At 37.7% G+C, this 13,804-nt stretch overlaps 1 pseudogene; it reads right to left on the bottom strand.

Moving 5' to 3' along the window:
• Positions 1-1,166: 1,166 nt before the first annotated feature.
• The window catches only part of LOC125174468 (inositol 1,4,5-triphosphate receptor associated 2-like), an 89,303-nt pseudogene continuing 76,665 nt past the window's right edge, over positions 1,167-13,804 (bottom strand).

The following is a 13,804-nucleotide window of genomic DNA, read 5'->3' as shown; positions in this document are numbered from 1 at the left end:
TTTAATAAATTATTAGAGAAATGGAGTTTAACATGTAGAGTTGAGTAGGGATGAGAAATTGACAATTATTGCTGCTTTTTATTAAACTCCTATATGCCACTGACTATGCTGGGTGCTTTACATACATGATCTAATTTGACTCTTACAGTAGTTCTTCAGATTAACTATTAATATATCCCTGTTCAGAAGAGTTGTCCTTGCCTATAGTCAGCTAGTTAACCATGCGTGTGGGGTTTAAATCCATGTGTTCAGGATTTGAAATTCTTTGCTTTTTCCCTACAGGAATCTATTGTTCAAAAAGTGGTGGGATGAAGGCAAAAATGTGGTTGGAATAAGATGACAGAACATAGAGTCCCTCACTCGGTCAAGTATCAGAGTGATTAGAAGTAGCTTTTTCAAAATAGAGATTTCCAGGATCTACTAAGATCGAGTGAATCCTCAATGGTTTTTTAAAGGCTCCAGGGTGACTTAGATACATCCTATGGAATAGGGTTAAGCAATTCCTGAAATGAAGTATTAACAAAATATTTCAATTATATTGTATAGAAAGACAAGGACACTTGTCCTTGGAGAGGGTGAAAATATAGCCATAGGAAGGGAATTACATGCAAATTCCACAGAAAGAAGAAATGAAATTTAAGGCTGGGAAAATAGGTAATAATTTATTAATCTTGGTATCATAATATTATTTCTCAGAAGTTAACTTTAAATGACTTTTGGCTACTTCAAAACATGCACCTCAGAGGGTTATAATTTACTACCAGTGAAGCTATTCAATAGAATGGGCTATTGAAGGTAATTTCTAAATAGGAGTTTCAGAAATTGAGTGATGGCAACTTTGTGTAGTTTCTTAAAGAGGCTAGGGTTTACTTGTAGAGATCTGACACAGGTTTCAAAAGAGCTTTTTCTTTTCTTTCTTTCTTTTTAAGATTTTAATGCTTATTTATTTTGATAAATTTTAACAAATAATATATATCTTATGTATCTCTTTCTCAAAAAGCTTATTAAAATAATAAGCCCCCCCATTGTATTTTAATTGGGGAAGTTATCTCATAAAAAGGAAATGTAAAAATCTTATAACAATTCTGAGGACCTCTGGTTCCATGCTATAATTTCCCAGCTGAAAGTTACTAATTTACGAAGTTCCTATACTGAAACTTTACAAATCAAGATATGCATATTAGGATGTGCTGTAGGTGCACTGGTGGTGGCTCATTGTGTCAAAGTCTGAGAAATGGATGCACGATATGTTCTACAGACATCCAGGAGTCCCCATCCTCTGTGGGAGCAGCATCCAGAGACATTTGGGGAAACTGGACTATGAGGAAGCCCATCAAAGCTGCAAACAGTGCAATGAATACAACAAAAGTCAAAGTGCCTTAGTAGTCTTTTTGTTTTGTTTTGTTTTTTAAGTTTATTTTTCAGAGAGAGAGTGAGCACAAGCAGGGGAGGGGCAAAGAGAGACAGAGAGGGAGAGGAGAATGCCAAGCAGGCTCCACGCTGTCAGCAAGGAACCCTATGTGGAGTTTAAACTCACAAACCATGAGATCATGACCTGAGCCTAAATCAAGAGTGAGTCGCTTAACTTACTGAGCCACCCAGGCACTCCTTAGTAGTCTTTCTGGTGGAAGTCTTGAGATTTGTTGTTCAGGGAGCTATCATGTCATAAAAACATGAGATAGACCATTTTGATGGATTATTTCTCTTTGCAGAAAGACTTAATGTGGCATTCTTGTCCTTTCTACTGTTTCTTCTTCAGATGGTTCCAAGTCACCTTTAGTTTTTAGTTCACATTTTTCTTCTTCAGCATCTGCCCGGGAATAGGTGCTTATAAATCCTTGTAATGAGGGATGGTGCTCTCTTTGTTATGATCCCCCAAAATGCCAACTGTTTGACCATCCCAGTCACCATTCCTGAATTTCCAATATTTCTGGGTAAAGAGATGATGGTCACTCTTCAAAGAGAAAATGGCTTGATGTTTAAAAAAGTTGAACTTTTTTTTTGAACTTGGCAGTCATCTTCATTGACAAGAAAGTTAAAAGACCTTTCATTTTGCAAAAGAACCCATTTTGGTTCTTCTAGTTCAGCATGCTTTTTGGCATGCATTATTTTCCAGATTTTCTCCCTGCTGAGTCATCATTTCAACTGCTTTACTAACCTGGCTTGCCTGATTAATAGCTCCCAATATCTAAGCCCTCCTGGCTTCTCATGCTGTACACTGGCTAAGGAACATTATATTCTTCTCCAGCTTCTTAATGATTTCCTGGGCCTGGCTGTCATCTTCACAGAACAATGTTAAAGACTCTAATAGACATTTAAATATGTCTTTCTTCAGATTTTCTTCTGTCCAGTCACAGGACCTTCCTTCAAACTCCACTACTTTCTCCAAGGTAAACCAGTTGCATTATTGCTGGAAAACAATAATCTGAGAAATTTGGCCTTCACCTCCTTCTCATTAGCAGAAGTGTTGTCACTAAGCTTTTTCCTATTTTTAAAATGTGTTTAAAATAGTCACAAAACTTCATGTTAAAGTGAATTATTAGGGCTTCATTTATAATTTAAAACGTATCCCCATAGTATAAAATAACATAAGGTTGAATAGTCCATTAAAAGGAAATAACAGAAATTTGGCATTATAATTAAGAGATAGTTAACATGTTTAAGAAGTCAGGGTTTTATTCTGTATATATCCAACAGTTTAAAATATATAAAATATGACTTATAGGTGCTGGAAGCCGAGCTATCCAACCAGCCTGATGGCAGGGCCTGGGCGGTGGATGGATCGGGACTGCAGGCGGCCCACCGACAGTGAAGCTTCTTGTACTCCTGCTTTTATGTAATTTGGCCTTAATAAAAGTACCTGGGGAATTGTCTGTTGGGGAATTGCCCTCGACAGACCCCTGGGAAAAGAACCATTGGGGAAGGAAATAAGGTTCCGCAAGGAAATTGTACAGCCCTACGTTTAGCCCTTGCCACCCCCTATAAAGACTCCTCTACCTAAAGGAAGGGTAGCCTCATACGTTTGCCAGCAAAGGAGGGATATGGATTTAAAAGCCCTACTCCGGCAACAAAGGAGTGTATCTATGGGCACAAGTTACTCCATCCCTAGACCCACTTGGCCCCCAGAAGGCGTTCCAGATGATGATTGAACCTAGTAGGTTAAGGTACAGAATGTTTCATTAGTTCCTAGGTGCATTGTCTTTCTGAGAATGCATAAGGCGTGGGTTCCCAAGGCCCTCTTGGCCCCCTCCTGGCACCTCGGACTGAGGCGAATACTTTTGTTCCTCAAGCCACAAATGGTTCAGGGAAACAACTAAGAGGTCTTGTCCCTGTAACTGTTCCACTTGAGGTGTTGAGAGATAGATGACCTTTCATGAAAACAGCAAAACAAATGCTTTATAGATTATAGATAAACATAGATACATAATGAAAGTAATGTAAGAAATTAATCAATAAGCAAAGGGCAGGAGGGAGCATTATGAGAAAATAACCGTGTTATTCCTTAAAGGGTGATTACATATAGGAACATTTTTAGAATTAGGTAATGCCAGAACACATAGATGATGCATGCTACAAGGAAATTGCTAACAAATATAATGCCACATTTGCCACAATAAAGCGGCCAGTTCAACACACTGCTGTTGTCTGTGTCCACTTTTATTTTTATTTTTTATTTTATTTTTTCACTTTTTCGCTGATGCCATTCATCCTTCGGGAACCCCTGCACCTGCTGGAGCTGGACTCCGGCATAGAGGGCTTCCGGTCTGGGAGGGTTTTTAACCCTCTAATCCAGCTGCCCATTTTTTAATTGTAAATCTTTTGAAATATCCTTGTAAGAGAGGAGACAATGTGTGATGAAATAATCCACTAATGGAAATCTCATTGTTTCTTGAGAAGCGCACTCAATCTGGATACAATCCTGATATAAAAACATTTCTTCTTTTGAGATGGAATCTGGCTTCCTAATCATTGTTCTCTGTTCAACTCCCTAAGACCCTATAAACAAGGTCATCTCCCTTTGCCACTTTCCAACCATCAGAGGTCTGGTGACTAAAATGTTCATTCCTCTTTAGACTAATCATCTCCATTCCTATAGTTGCTTTTCATATAGCATTATTTCAAGTCACGTCAGCATCCAGGAGGTGCTCTCTTGCAACCATTCTAGTTTCTCTATATTCCTTTCAAATGTGTGTATCCACAAGCATTTTAAAATTCAACAACATATATACTTCTCATTATATGGTGTCATAGTGATGGAGTCTAATGTAGAAGGACTCCTCATTAGTCTAGATAGGATAATTTTTTATTATTTCTCCTTTGATGTCTCTCTTCCCCTGTTGGACTTTTAGCTCTTTGATGTAAGGGAATAGCTCTGTCTTGGCCCTCATTCTGTTTTCCATGCTTAGTGTAATGCCTGTCTGATGCATAGTGTTCTAGAAGTATCCATTAATTGAATGAATGGATGGATGGATGGATGTTAAGGTGTGTGGCATCATTTTTATTTTAATTCAGTAATAAATTATTTACCTGTGGTTTCAGCAGGGCTCTGATATAAACTAGTTTATGATAGTATCTCATAACTATTTCCTTCAAGAGCTATAAAATCTTTCTAGCATGACTTTTTACAAAGGAGAAACATTATACATCAAGAGGCTGTATCCTAGAGGATAAGGTGATTCGATTCTGTGAGTCTGACCTGTGGAGCATCCAAGTTATTGATGGATATTTTTCCTTGTGAATTCTTTTATTGATTTCACCCTTTGGAAGGAGGGAAGTGTTAGGCAATTATTGATCTGAAATAGGCTTGATAATAACATGCCCTCAACATCTTAATCAAGATTATGGATCAAGAGATTTCTGAGAGGCTGATCAATATGCAAATAGAATGGATTTGGAATATACTGTGAACACTGGAATCTTGATTCAAATTGATCTCAGCAGATGGAATTGTGATGCAGTTTCTTCCTTTTTCATCGAAGGTCGAGAGAAGATAGAAGAAGAAGCCATAAATTACATAGCCTGACTTGGAAACAAGAGCTTGTGGCAGACCAGAAGCTATAAGGCATGAACAAGAAGGGGAGTAGATAGGATGCTGCATTAGGCAGTTTGGTCTTCTGCAATATAGTCTTAAGGGCTATTGAAGAGAGTACTGCAGGACCTCTCTGAAAGAACCTCATCCCATACAGCAGCACAGGATCAAACAAGTGAAAGAGATATGTAAAAGCCTAGAAGTTTTTGCTAATGTTGAGAGGAGGAGAAATAGTATCTTAGGCTGCATTAATAGAATAGGGAGGTGGTAGTTCAGTTTGGAATTTTATGTTCCTTACTAGGTGTCATTGTCTTAAAAGCAAGATTGAAACCAATATATCCCAAAGAGTAGCTGAGATGGAGAGAATATTTTGGATTTTATCAGTTGAAGAAAGACCAAGGAAATTAAGACACTGGTTCTTAACTTGGCATGTACTTCAGAGTCATTTGAATCTTTTATTTTTAATACACATACAGATACCCCTCCTCCTAAGCATTCTTACTCTTTAGATCTGGAATAGGGAGCAGATATGCATTACCCCCCTGCCCCTCCCCAAAGTTTTACAGACAATTCAAATGTATACCTCTGACTGAGAATCATCAAATTAGAAATAACTTAGAGAAGAAAGTTAAGAGGGATAGGACTGTCTACAATTGTAGAGATGACAGAGTTTTACTCCCTGAACCTCCTGGGAAACCAGTTAGTGAATTCCCATCTAGGGTCTTTTGCTAATTCCAGAACTGACAGCTAAGCGTTGTGGCCATGCTCTTTAGGTAACTGTGTCATTTGAGTGGGCTGGCTGCGATGGATATTGCTGGCACAGAATCACTGTGCTGTTTTCTCCTATGTTCTGCAACCAGATGCTGAGAATGGATTTTCTTCTTTCCTTTCTCTCCCTCCTTGAACATTCATCTTGCACCAGGGGAGCCCAGGCCTTGGGGGATGGGGGTGGGATGAATCTGAACTATCAGTGGGGCTTAGATAGGGCCTGACCTTAGTTTGTATGTGGTTCATAATTCAGCAAAGATATGAAATTCAGTGACTCTTATTAAAAGTATTTAATAACTCTCTTTTTCTCTCTTTATCCCCCTGTCCCCCCTCTTTTCTTTTCTCATTATTGCCTCAATGTCAGTTTTCCAAACAGGCTTTACTCATTACAAACATTTGCCACTCTTCTGTCCTGCCATCTTGGCCATTGTGCTTGAAAAGTAAGATAATAATATGCTTCTAAAACTATGCAAGACTCCCTATTTATTACAAAGTAGGTAAAATTAGTCACCTGTGTCCGTGACTTCACTCTTTTCTCTCTGTTCACTATGCTTTACTCTCCTAATTTGGTAATTCCTGCCTGAGTAGATTTTTCTAGTTGTGTTTGTGGTTATCTGACTTTGAAAAAGAAGGAAGATAAAGCAGGCTCAGCTTTACTGATAATTTCCTCTTAAGTTTTCTCTCCTTGGAAAAAGAATGGCAGAGGTCACATCAAGTTTAGTTTAGAACATGAGTATGTTTTGTCTCATAAAACATAGCATAGTCCAAACCTAATTATGCTCTAGTATTTGAGACCTCTCTAGAAAAGGTTTTGTTTGCTTGAATTTTGCCAAAGGTTGTCTTCCTAGGTAAGCTACATCAGTTGAGATAGTAATGTAACATCCCTGGGAGAAAGGAACATTTGGATCAGATATGCTTATTACACAGGGTCAGAGGAAGTTTGGAGGTGAAATGGACTCCTCACATTTTGTGTCTTTGGAGGAGGCTCTGAGACCCTACTATAACCTGTCACTTCCCCTAAAAGGACAAGACACACCTGAAAATACAGGCCCAGTGAAGTCAACTAGTTCGTCAAAGTTTGTGTCCCCTCTGTCATCTAGACCATCCATCCTGAGGAAGGAGGAATGCCCAGCCACCCACTCTGGGACCAGTGAGATGAAAATAGGGAAGCAGGTATCTGGTTACTTTATCTGTTCCATGTTTTTCTGTGGCAGAGAAATAAATAGCCCCTTCCTTACCACTCCCCTCCTTATTTTAGAATACATAGGATTTTTTTTTTTATAATCCAGTACTTAATTCCTCAAGTGGTAAAATAGCCTCCTGCACTTTTCCTTTAAGAAAAGTGCTTAATAGCAGTTTTTCCCATTTCAGGAAATGGTACTTTTCTGGATATGTTTACTTGGTATTTTTCTTAGTCATGTTTACATATTAAACCTCTCATTTAAAAAAATAGAAGCTCAGTCTTTTATTAAAGAAATTTCAGGGGCACCTGGGTGGCTCAGTCGGTTGAGCGTCCGACTTCAGCTCAGGTCATGATCTCGCGGTCTGTGAGTTCGAGCCCTGCATCGGGCTCTGTGCTGGCAGCTCAGAGCCTGGAGCCTACTTCTGATTCTGTGTCTCCCTCTCTCTCTGCCCCTCCCCTGCTCATGCTCTGTCTCTCTCTCTCTGTCAAAAATAAACATTAAAAAAAATTAAAAAAAAAAGAAATTTCAGACATGGTGGACTCTGGTGTGGCTAGTGGGACTGTGGGATATGCTTTGGAAACTGGTTGTATTAGGGCTTCTACATTCATACCAAGAGATATGATATGATATGATATGATATCAGAGCAGATTTCTACATTAAATATCTCTGTCACTCCTGAATTTTTCCCAGCTAAGACCTCTGATACACATAGCAGTTTCCCTTAAAATCATGTTAATGACTTCAATCATTCACCACTAGCTTCATTTCTCTATTGGAAATGTCACCCTGACAAATCTATCTCATCATTTCCAAATGATTGATCGAGACCTTTCATATCAGTGAGGTCAGAGTGCTTAGTGGTTTGGGTTTGGGTCTTAAAGTCAGAAGAACCTAGGCTTCAATACTAACCTCTACACTAATTAGAATGACCTAGGACAAGTTACTTAATCTCCACGATTCTCAGATTCCTTACCTATAAAAGGGAGATAATGATGCTCAGCCCACAGAGGAAACGACGCTACCTGTCTTAGAGTAAGCAGCAAATAAATGATGGCTCATATTTTGATAGTTGCCTTACTTACTAACCCGATGTTCTACTTGCTCCAGACTCTCTTCTCATTAGTTAAGCTAAGGCATTAAAAGTCATAGTAATGATGATTATAACAGTTATTGATAATTATAATTTATTCATATTTACTAAGTGATAAATTTATGTGTATAATCTGGCATGTAATAAATATTCTTACCCCTATGTTTCATAGCAAAGCTGAAAATGAAGTCTGAGTATTCTAAATATAGTTCATACTCACCACCCCCCACTACCCAAAAGAAATCTCTACTGGTTTTGAATTTCAATCCTTTCTTTCTCTTTTCTTGATTAAACTTGTGTTTTTTTTTTCCACAATGAATGTCATAAAAAAAATCTAACTCTGTGACATAGAAATGGAAAAGGTAACTTTAGGGGGTGATTTAACCTGGAAACACATTTGTTTATAGCACTCACATTATCCCAGGGCATCCTGGACAGAATGAGTGCTGCCTCAGGCCACTAGCTTCTCAGGTATTCATTAATCCTGAAGAAAGCTTCAGGTTGAGGCCATTACCGCTTAATTACAGTTTGTGATTACTGGCACATTCTTTAGTGACCTTATTCTACGTGCTGGCCTGTTCATTCACTAGAGAATCCATGCAGCTGGAAATTTTGGCTGACTAGAAAGTATAAATGGGGATTTTTTTGGGGGGGGGCTTGAATTGAAACCATTCTTGCTGAAATGTCAACACATTTTTCTCTCATCTGGATATGGTTAATCATGGTGCTTGCTTTGATATACTTTTTCCATAAGCTGCACTTTTGAGGTGTGCCTGAACTTATCAAAATGCTATTTTAAAGCCGAGCTTTGAGCAGAAGTGCTTGTCTATCATTATTTACCCTTTGTGGCCATAACAAGGGAGGTTGCTTATGAACAGTTCAGCATTTTAGAGCTTGCAGCCTAGGTACCATCCAAGACTAGAAGAAACTGGAAGGAATTTTAATTCGATGATTACTCTAAGAATAATATTGTTCTATAATCATAGGGAAGGAAGCCTAATCTAGGAGCAAAGAGTGCTTGGCTAGGAACTGGAAATTCTGACTGGATTCTCTGCTTAACTGCAATTGATTTGGGGGCAAAATAGTTTCACTTATAAATAACTAGTGAGTGTTTTTTATGGGCCACACACTGAGGAAGGTATTGTGAATACCGAAGTCTATGGGGCGTGGGATAGTATTTTCCCTTTGTTCCTATGACACCTTCCCCAATGTATGATAATTATATAAGCAAATGAGTGTGGCCAGGCTCCGATAACATTATATTTATGAACCATAAAATTTGATTTTCATACAATTTTCTGTATGTCATGAAATACCACTTTTCTTTTTTTTAAGTTTATTTATTTATTTTGAGAGAGAGAGAGAGAGAGAGAGAGCACAAGCAAGGGAAGGGCAGAGAGAGGGAGAGATAGAATCCCAAACTATGAGATCATGACCTGAGCCAAAATTAAGAATCAGATGCTTAACCAACTGAGCCACCCAGGTGCCCTGAAATATCGCTTTTCTTTTGACTTAAGACACTTTAAAAATGTAAAAACTATTCTTAGGTCATAGACCATTCAAACAGCAGTATAGATTTGGCCTATGGGCTATAGTTTACCAACCACTGATATATACCACAAACAAAATAAACAATAGCATGATCATTGTTGGCACTAGATTTTCTGGGTTTTATGGGAGCATGTAGAACTCTTGGGTATCTGAGTCTTTCCCAAGGGATGAGTTACATGATAGGACTGAAAGGATAAGTCTGTTGGGACCAAAAAGAAGGGTATGTGTGAAGGCCCAGAAACAAGAGAATAAATATAATAAATGAATGACTGAAATACAGAATATAAGAAATAAATACAAAATAAAAAAAAACAGTGATAAATGTATGGTCTGCCTAATTGTGCAGGGACCATATTTTGAATAGCTTTATGTGCCATATAAAGATTTTGGAGCAACAGAAAGCTTCTGGAAGGCTTTTAATAAGCAAGGACAAAATTAAATTTCAAGTTTAAAACATCTCTGTTGATACACATGGAGGATAGAATAGACATGGCTGTGCCTCAATGACTTTATTTACAAAAATAGTGGCAGATCAGATTTAGCCTTTGGGCTTTCATTTGCTAAACCCTGCTGTAGAGTCAGCTTGATTGAAATCTTGTCCCATAAATATTTTTTTTTGCAAATTGCTATTTTTTTTTACTATTTTCTGTTCACTTCTTTTCCTTCAAAAAAATCCATCAGAAATCCATAAATATCTTAAATGAAGAGTGGACAAACTTCATTTGCTATGTTGAAAGAAAGCACTAACTCTGGGAAGATATTGAGACAACAGCTACTTTATTTCATTGCATTGAATGTTAACTCCCAGGGATTTGTCCTTCCATAGAGAAATTTGTCCCCTCATTAGTTCTAATGTCCCCTTTCCTGCACATCTGTATCCTAATTTCCAGCTTATGCTATTGAGCTTCCTCTGTGACACTGGTTATATTTACTTGAGTTATAAGATGCCCAGCTAACTAACTTAAAACCTAGCCTTAGTCTTCCAATTTCAGTGACTTCAAATGCAAGTAGAGAATGGCAAAGACCGTCTGCTAGACTACTTAATTTTAAAGGCTTCTTACTCACTTTGATACAAGAAAGAACAATTCCTCTAGTGGTAAGATCTCAAAAACAATCTTGAATACAAACATATATAAGAAAAAAATGACAAAGAATGGTAGTGCCAGTGAAAATGCTGACAAAGGTGAATATGAATAAACTCTATAGAAGTAAAGACCTCCTTTTCAGCAAAGGATTCAACACAAATATCCAGAGTTGAAAGTTCAGCAATAGAGAAATTAGAAATTTGAAAAATCATGAACTCATTGACATGCTTGGCATTCTGAAAAAATTGTATGATTATATTTTTTTAAATAAGAAGTGGGGAACACCTGGGTGGCTCAGTTGATTAGGCATCCAACTTTGGCTCAGGTCATGATCTCCGGTCTGTGAGTTTGAGCCCCTCATCAAGCCCTTTGCTGACTGCTAAGAGCCTGGAGCCTGCTTCAGATTCTGTGTGTGTGTCTCTCTCTCTGCCCCTCTCTCACTTGCCCTCTGTCTCAAAAATAAATAATTAAAATAAATAAACATTAAAAAATGTTAAAATAAGAATTGGGTTAAGCATCCAACTCTTGATTTTGGCTCAGGTCATGATCTTACAGTTCATGAGTTCGAGCCCCATGTTGGGCTCTGTGCTGACATTGAGGAGCCTGCTCATGTGCACTCACTCTTTTCCCTCTCAAAATAAATAAGTAAACTTAAAAAAAAGTGAAAGAGAGAGGGGTGCCTGAATGGCTCAGTTAAGTGTCCAACTATTGATTTTGACAATTCATGGTCTCATGGTTGGTGTGATCTGCATCAGGCTCTGTGATGACAGTATGGAGCCATCTTGGGATTCTCTCTCTCCTCTCTCTCTGTCCCTCTCCCACTAGTGTTCTCCCTCTCTTTCAAATTAATAAACATTAAAAAAGAAAACCCAAGGGATCTTTTCAAGGTAAATCAATATATGAAATGTGTAGTGGATAGACCCCAACGGGGTTGGGGGTGGGGTGGGGAACACAACCTGTGTTATAAAGTCCAGTATCTGCAGTTAACCAGATGCTATTTGACTTTGAACAGGTATTATGATGTCATATTAAATGAGAAAAAAGAGGGTATCGTGTTTTCTCCCCCTGCATTTGCTCCCTACTTCTGCCAGCTTATTGCCCCAGAAGAAATCTAGACTTAATTAAGGCAGTTTTCTCCAACATTAGTCAATATGTATACTTAACAATATTATAACAACTATAAAAGCAGTAATCATTCTTAAACTGATCACTCCAAAAATTGATAAGAAATTATATGCGGATTTGAAGACTCATATAGATGAAAATTCTTCCAAAATTGATCTTTAGACTTTAATTCCAATCAAAATTCTGGCAGGTAAGTTCTGCTTCTGAAAGCTGCAAAGGAATGTTGCTCCCATCCTAGCAGTAAGAGAAAGCCAGTGGTTTACAAATTTATCATTTAACTCAAAGCCATCAGAGTGCTGAGGTCACAAGACAAAAAAGAAACCTGACTTCTGAAAAGTGACAGATCCCTTGGCATGAGGAGGACAGACACAGACCTTTCAACCTTGGCCAAAGCACAGGAAGAATATGCGGCTACCATAGAAGTATATAAGAAAAAAAGTCAGTTGATACTGTAAATACTTTTTTTTAAACTTTATTTATTTGTTTTGAGAAAGAGAGCAGGGGAGGGACATAGAAGGAGAGAGAAAGAGGGAAAGAGAGTAAAAGAGAGGGAGAGGGAGGGAGAGCAAGAAGGAGAGAGGGAGAGAATCCCAAGAAGGCTCCTCACTGCCAGTGCAGAATTTGATGCAGGGCTTGAACTCCAAGATCATGACCTGAGCCGAAATGAAGAGTTGGATGCTTAACTGACGAGCCACCCAGGTGCCCCATATTGTACATACTTAAAAGGCCAAGAGTGGATAAAGATTTCAGTTTAGAGAAACTGAGAGCCACAGGCACAGGGGAGTTTGGCCTCACTCACAAACTCTTCTCCACGAGTGTCATCAAGTGCTCACACAGAGTAGGTTCAGGGCAAAAGAGCCCCTCCCTACCTCTTGACCTGTGATAGGGTAGATGTGCAGGAGGTGACTAGATGCCACTGATTGACAGGCAAAAAACAGTACTTACTTCACAAGATCCTTCATCTGAAACAAAAGAAGTCTGAAGCCATGAGGAGGGTCAATTCATCCAGAAGATATAACCATCTTAAGTGTTCATGTACTCAATTACAGAGCTTCAAATATATTTTTAAAACCTGATAGAACTCTCAAAATAAAAAATAGACCAATCTATAAAGATAGTCAAAGATGTCAACACTCCTCTGTCAATAATTAACAGAAAAATAGACAGAAAATCAGAAAAATTATGGTAAGTATCCGAAATCTGTAGTAAGACTGTAGAGATCTGAAAAGTTCATCAACTGCCTAGTTTAATGGACTCTTAGCAACCCATTTCATAACATCACCACACACATTCCATTCAAGTGCTTGCAAAACATTTACTGAGATCGAACATATTTTTGGTTATCAAAGTATGATAAATCTCAATAATAGGCTTATACCAGAGACAAATAACAAAAAATATAAAAATTCTCACATATTTGAAAAGTAAACTATATATTTTGAAATAACTTTTGTATCAAAGAGGGAATGTTCAGAGTCATTTGAAAATAGTTTAATTTCATGAAAAAGCACAACATATCAAACTTTAGGGTATACAGCTAATGCACTGTCCAGAGTTTTCTCTATATAAAAAATAGAAATAATATAAACAATAGAAAATAAATATTAGAAAAGAAGAAAGATTTGAACTGAAAAATCTAAAGTTTCACCTTAAGATAACAGCAAAACAAAAGCAAACTAAATCGAAAGCAAGCAAAAGAAAACATGTAATAAACTTAAAAGTTGAAGTAAAAGTAATTAAAAACAAGAAAATAGAGAAAATCAGTGAAACCAAATGCTGGTTCTTTGAAGAGATCAAATTGATAAACTTCCAGATACAGATGACAAATATCAGGGAAAAAAAAAAGAACATCAGTATAGATCACAGACCTTGAGGTTATTAAAAAAAATTATTAACACATTTGTTTAAATCCATTTGATGGCATAGATTAAAAGGACAAATTTCTAAAAGGTCACAACCTACCAAAGTTAA

This window comes from Prionailurus viverrinus, chromosome C2 (genome assembly GCF_022837055.1).
Source record: "Prionailurus viverrinus isolate Anna chromosome C2, UM_Priviv_1.0, whole genome shotgun sequence".
NCBI classification, from domain to species: Eukaryota; Metazoa; Chordata; class Mammalia; order Carnivora; family Felidae; genus Prionailurus; species Prionailurus viverrinus.
The sequence above is the reverse complement of the archived record's forward strand: the minus strand, read 5'-3'. Positions and strand labels throughout refer to the sequence as shown.